The sequence below is a fragment of the Stomoxys calcitrans genome, chromosome 3, assembly GCF_963082655.1.
Source record: "Stomoxys calcitrans chromosome 3, idStoCalc2.1, whole genome shotgun sequence".
NCBI classification, from domain to species: domain Eukaryota; kingdom Metazoa; phylum Arthropoda; class Insecta; order Diptera; family Muscidae; genus Stomoxys; species Stomoxys calcitrans.
In genome coordinates this window covers 141,940,369-141,947,266 of record NC_081554.1, presented here as the reverse complement: position 1 = coordinate 141,947,266, position 6,898 = coordinate 141,940,369, and the positions used below count along the sequence as shown (strand labels likewise).

The following is a 6,898-nucleotide window of genomic DNA, read 5'->3' as shown; positions in this document are numbered from 1 at the left end:
CGGAGATGCAAATGGAAAAGGAAAGCCAAAGATAGCAACACACACCAACCACTATGGGACGCGTTTCGTCTTTGGTTAGAAGACTTTTCAACCATATTAGGTGTGATGGCTCCAAGGGCCGTGCGTAGGTAAGTTGTATTCGAATCGAATTAATTGCGAAAATGCATCTATGATACAATTACCACATTAACCAAGCTCGACAACCCTGCTTATAAGCTGTACTTTTTCCAATGCATTTATTTATTTTTTTTTTTTGTGTAATGGCAGACATTCTGTCTATGTCTTGAAGCCATCACACCTAATAAGGTTGAAAAGTCTTCTAACCAAAGACGAAACGCGTTCCATAGTGGTTGGTGTGTGTTGCTGTCTTTAGCTTTCCTTTTCCATTTGCATCTCCGATCATTGAGCTCGTCTCGAAAGAGAAACAAACAAAAAATTGTTAAATTTAATGATCTTAAAAATATGATTAAAATTTTTATATATACACAAATTAATATGGACAGAAAGTGATTCTGAGTCGATCCGTATACCTAACAATGAGTATACTACTCTTCTTTAAGCATATTGCAAACAAATACATTTAGTTATGATACCCTATACCACGTAGTACTGAAGGATACATGCACGGATAAAAAGTTGACCCAAAATTTAAGATTTTTCCTTATTGGTCGGATTTAAGCGATGAAAACGAGCCAAATAACCAAAAACTTTAAAATAGAGATGCTGCCTTTAAATTAAATTTTCTATACACAAACGGCCATGACCATCCGTTTCAAATTGATCGCTGATTGACTCTTACTTAACTTCATAGAGGACTTTGGATACCCACCACCTTGGGTATATATGTAAACCACCTTTCGTCATAATTCGGTGAAAAATGCACAATCTTTGCCCACATGTCAGCTTTATCGAAATATGGTCCGATTTGGGCCAAGTTCGATAGTAAGAACAAGTCACATTGTTCAATTTTCTAGACCAAAATATTGGTCTTTTTGGTAGCCACATCCGAATATAGACCGATTTGAATCATATACGACACCGATGTCGAAAAGTCTAACATAAGTCATAAGTCACTCAAATTTGAGCGAAATCGGATTATGAATGAGCCTTTTATGGGGCCAAGACTTCAAATCGAGAGACCGGTCTATATGGCAGCTATATCCAAATCTGAACCGATTTGGGCAAGACTGAAGAGGTTTGTCGAAGGGCCTAACACAACTCACTGTTGCAAATTTCGGCGGAATCGGATGCTAAATGCGCCCATTTTGAGCCCAAAACCTTAAATCTAGGGATCGGTCTATATGGCGGCTATATCCAAATTTGGATCAATCTCGGCCAAATTGCAGAAAGTTGTCGATGAGCCTAACGTAACTCACCGTTCCAAATTTCGCCGAAATCAGACTATAAATGCGACTTTTATGGGTCCAAAACCTTACATCGAGAGATCGGTCTATAGAGAAGCTATATCCAAATCTGGAACAATCTGGGGCAAATTAGAGAAGGCTGCTGAAGGTCCTAACGCAACTAACAGTTAGCAAAATCGGCCACAACAGTTGCACAAGACAAGTAAAAAGGCGTTGTTCGGCCGGGCCAAGCTTTGGATACTCACCACCTCGGGTATATATGTAAACCACCTTTCGTCAAAATCCGGTGAAAAAATACCTTATGCTCCATAGCAGCTATAACGAAATATGTTCCGATTTGGACCAAATACTAATAAATACAAGTCATTGTTCAATTGTGTATAACAATATATATTCACCAGCGTAAGAGCAAGCCGATTTAGTTTGACTACTAAGAACCAATGTACATGAAAGCATTGATAAATAAATTGAATACAATCGAGAGACAAACTACCTGTTCACATTGCAATGACCGTTTAGAAAACCGACACTTGTGCGAAAATCATTACATGCCGGTTGGAAGAAGTGATAGGCTACTTAACTTCTAAATATCGGAATGGAGGCAATATGGGACCTAGACGAAGTATGTTGGAGGAGAATTCGAAAGAAATATCAAAATATGATGACAGGGCATCCTATCGGACCCAAAACCCACCAGGGCTGCATACCTAAGAACAATGAACTGTGTTAGATGTTTCACTCTAGTTTGATGTTGCTCTGCATATTTTAATCGAATGAAGTTGGTTTTCTTTTCAACTATCTATGTATAGAAAGAAAAATTTTCATTTGAAAAGAAAAGTTCAATTTGTTAACATCGGAAGAAAGTAAGAAATTTTTTCGTGTCAAATAAATTTTTGTATCCGTTGGAAGAAACTTGTGAAGATTACATTTGCAATTTTGTTGTGGCTAAGTTGTCTAACCGCGAATTACAAGTCAGAAGTTATTTTTGTGGGAAGTAAATATAATGAATATATTATTAAATTGCTAATTCAAAGGCAGGGGAGCCTAAATCTCTCACCTCCAGAACACCAAATTATGAATTTTTGAGGAATTTGGCGCACCATGGCGAATGATTGTTGCCGTAAATTTCACTGTTGACCATATCGCATACGCCACCAAGGCACACACCGGAATTCGTTGACCGTTTCAAATAGACAACCATACCAATGCGCATAATTTTAAAAATTTTTTGGAAGTGAAAAGTCAGAAGTTCGTTAAGATTATCTGGACCATCAAATAATTGAACTAGTATACATGCAATAGACGTAATATTAGGTTAGAGTAGATGAGACTTTGTTGCTCCTGTGCAAGATGGAAGACAAGAAATAGGAAAATTGAAACGAATTAGGATTGGATTGATTTAAGAGGATTTATTTTCGTAGTCTTACCAGTACAACGGTTGTAAGTGAACAACAAGGTATGCTAACGAAATTCTATCGGAAGTCATCTTAGTATGATTGTCAAATTTATTCGTTAAGTTGTTGCTACCGCCGTTGTAGCATAAACTTGTGGCAACGTCTTAGATACATTAGATTGTACTTGAATTGTAATTGGATTTTTGAACGAAGTTTTAGGGATTTAGGTATGAGAATTTGTTTATGGTATTTTGGCATAAACATTGCCGCCCGCCTTGCAGTACGGCTGCAATTAAAATGAGGCCACAATCGTACTTCAGATGCTTCCGATCATATTATAATTTTATATTTGTAAAAAAAATTCAATTATGCTTTAAATTCAAAAATTCATATTCAAATCAAGGATAATTCGTTAAATTACTTATACGACTAGGTAATAAAAATATGGATATATATATAGATAAATATTCAGTTGGTAGTTTACATGTTCTTATTTGTACTTCCAGTGATAGTGCGAAAAAAATATGTATATTTGGATAGAAATTCATAGGAAATTATTGTCATTGGAAATTATTTGGAGCGAAGACCATAGATAGTCCAGCCAAAGATGGTATTCTGTGCCGTTGGGAGTCCCGACCGACAAAGAATTCCTTTTGGCGTATATGTCGAGACCGAATATAATGTCTATTGGAGCTGGTTTGGAGAATTCAACATCAGCCAAAATGAAGTTATGGAATTTCTGTCTTATAGACTTGGATATGGATTTACTTGGTGTGGATATGGTCACTCTATTGGTCATTTTGAGAACTGTTTTGATGCTTACATTTTCGTCGTGTACGGATATCAACGTTATTGGATATATGGTTTCTTCATCTAGTGCTAGTGTCGTCAAATTAAACTTATCTACCGTTTTTGAAGAGATACAGCTTGTTCTAACACCAGAATCCAATAAACATCTCACAGTGCTTTTTCCGTTTTTCGTATTGACCTTGGCTATGATAGTTGGTAGCAGCGTAATAGCATCTTGTTTAAGAATGGATGTTAAAGATGTCTCATTGGTAGATGTGGAGGATTTCGAAGTGCCTTTCGCCTCCGAGTCGCATGCCATCTTAGATGTGGACGGCTTTGTATTAGGCGCATCTGGTAAAGGTTTTCTGGCCTGTGTTCTAGGATGAGCATGAAGAAGAGTGTGGTGTTTTTTATGGCAAATCCTGCAACCGGTCTTTGTGAAGCAGGCCCCATCTGAATGGCTGTGAGCCAAACAGTTTTCACAATAACCATATTTCTTAAAGATGTCTTTTCTTTGCGTTATATTAAGTCCAAGGAAACGTCGGCATTTTCTTAACGCATGTGGATGGCGGCAGATTCTGCACATAAACTGTCGATTTCCTTTGGATTTACTTTGATTAGTTTTCTTTCCGTTATTGGGCATAATGAACTATAAGATATGTGGATATTTTTTCTTGTAAGATCTTAAGGATTCTAAGATCGGAGTAGGAAGAGCGTAAAGTGATCTTAAGTGCTTTCCGATGGAAGGATGACCAATTTTGTAATTGGTCTTGTAATAACGCCTTTTTCGGTAACTACTTCGGCAACGCGGACCCTACGATCGCTACCAAAATATATTTTCGAAATCCTGCCTAGACGCCAAGAGTTTGGCGGTGTGTTCTCTTCTCTTACGACTACCAACATGTTTTCTTCTAAATTCTCTGTCGGCCGTTGCCATTTGTGGCGTTTATGAAGCTCCTTTAAATACTTATCTTTCCATCGGGCACAAAAGTGCTGATGAATTGATTGGAGTCTCTGCGAACGATTTAGCAAAGACATAGGAGCTTCTCGAACATTCGGATCTATAGGTGCCAAAATGGGCGAACCTATAAGAAAATGTCCTGGCGTAAGAGCGTCAAAGTTGGAAGGACTTTGGGACATCGGCGACAGTGGACGAGAATTGAGGCAAGATTCTATTTTGGACAAAAGCGTTTGACATTCTTCGAAAGTATATTTTACGTTTCCAGCAACTTTCCGGAAGTGAAGTTTAAAACTTTTTACTCCAGCTTCCCAGAGGCCTCCCATATGGGGGGCCCCTGGTGGAATAAAGTGGAATAAAGGGCTATGCCCACCAGAATATATCCTGCTTCTTGAGAAGATTGGATAAATTCCTTCGCCAAGGATCTCGAGGCGCCAACAAACGTTGTGCCATTATCAGAATGAATATGTAAGGGACATCCCCTACGTGCAATGAAACGACTGAAAGCGGCCAGAAAGGCAGATGTGGAAAGGTCTGAAGTGGCTTCAAGGTGTATTGCCTTAGTGGAAAAGCAGACAAACACACATACATAACCCTTGGTCATGCGGCACCCTCTTTCGGCATAATATTTAATGTCGAATGGTCCGGCAAAGTCCAGGCCTGTGTGAACAAATGGACGTGAAATTTCAGCTCTTTCTGGAGGGAGAGCGGATATGAGTTGGGTCTGACATCTGCGCTTATATAGGATACAAGGCTTACACTTGTTTATAACCGATTTGATCAAATTCTTAACCTTCGGAATCCAATATTGCATACGGATCAATCTCAAAACTAGTTGATTACCACCATGAAGGGAAATTTCGTGGACAAAACGAACCAACAGGCGGGATAATTGACAGTCGTATGGCAGTATAACTGGATGCCTTTCATTATACGTTAAGGATGGAGAAGAAGTAAGCCGACCAAAAATACGTAAAACACCCTCGGAATCGCAAAACGGATTCAAATTTAATAACGAACTTGATTTCAAAATGGGCTTCTTTAATGACAAGGCCAGGTGTTCTTTTGGATAGTATGCCTTCTGGCTCATGGAAATCAATCGGTTTAGGGACGTTATTATCTCAGAATTCGATATAACTTTGGAATCAGCATGAAAATTTGATCGGTATTTCGAATGCGTTCTAAAATAGAACCTGTATATATATGAAACGTCTCGTAAGGCCCTAGAGAAGGAGGAAATCTGTCGAGAATATCCTCAAAATGGCTAAAATATGTAAAATTAACCTTAAGAGATTTTCTTTCGATCTCAATAATCTGCAAGGGAACATCGCTCGTCACAGGCCATGAGTCGCATGGAGCCATCAGCCACTGTGGCCCCTTCCACCATAATTGGCTTTCAAGTAGATCCTTAGGATATACACCTCTACTTGCCAAATCGGCTGGGTTACATTCGGAGCTTACATGCCTCCATTTGGAAGGATTAGTAACCTCGATAACTTTGGAGACCCGATTGGCGACAAATGTTGCCCCATAGCATGGAGGTTTGGACAGCCAAGAAAGTACGATTGTGGAGTCCGTCCAACAATATACAGAATAGGAATCGATACCTAACTGGGGTATGATGCTGTCAATCATATCGGCTAGCAATGCTGCACCACACAATTCCAAGCGTGGTATAGAAAGGGTTTTGATTGGCGCAACTCTAGTCTTGGATGACACCAGACTGGTGGAAATGGAATTCGTTACCTCAATGCGAACGTAAAGAACGGCTGCATATGCCTTTTCAGAGGCATCGCAGAATCCATGGAACTGGATATTGGAATTTGGAATATATTGGAACCACCGATGAATTTTTATCTGGTTAATTGACAGATAGTTGTCCTGAAACATTTTCCATTGGGACAGGGTCGACGGAGAAATAGAGTCGTCCCAGTTTGTCTTTTCCATCCAGATTTGCTGCATAATTATTTTTGCAATAATAATGCATGGCGAAAGCCATCCTGCCGGATCGAAAAGTTTGGAGATCTGCGACAGAACCTCGCGCTTAGAAAAGGAATTTGTAGCCGGAAATGGTTGTATGGAAAAATAAAAACAGTTAGACATCGCATTCCAGCGAATACCTAACGTCTTTGCGGTACTTCGATCATCAAACTGAAGGAAGTCATCACACAGCAGATCTTCGGAAGGAATGTCGGATAAAATATCCCTGAAATTCGAGGTCCACTTTCGCATCTGAAATCCTGCTGATTTCAAAGCTTGAACAAGTTGAAGCCGTTCTCTAATAGCATCTGAAACCGAGTTTGCCCCTACTAATGCATCATCAACGTACATTGAATTACGTAGTATATCGCTTGCAAGAGGATAAATGGATCGAACGTCTTCCGCTAATTGCA

At 39.2% G+C, this 6,898-nt stretch overlaps 1 long non-coding RNA gene across 1 annotated transcript; it reads left to right on the top strand.

The window, feature by feature from the left end:
* Positions 1 to 2,188: 2,188 nt before the first annotated feature.
* LOC106093164 (uncharacterized) lies at positions 2,189 to 3,702 on the top strand. Its single transcript, XR_001222307.1, has 3 exons — positions 2,189 to 2,820; positions 3,162 to 3,191; positions 3,265 to 3,702. It is a non-coding gene; the product is annotated as an uncharacterized LOC106093164 (long non-coding RNA).
* Positions 3,703 to 6,898: the final 3,196 nt, after the last annotated feature.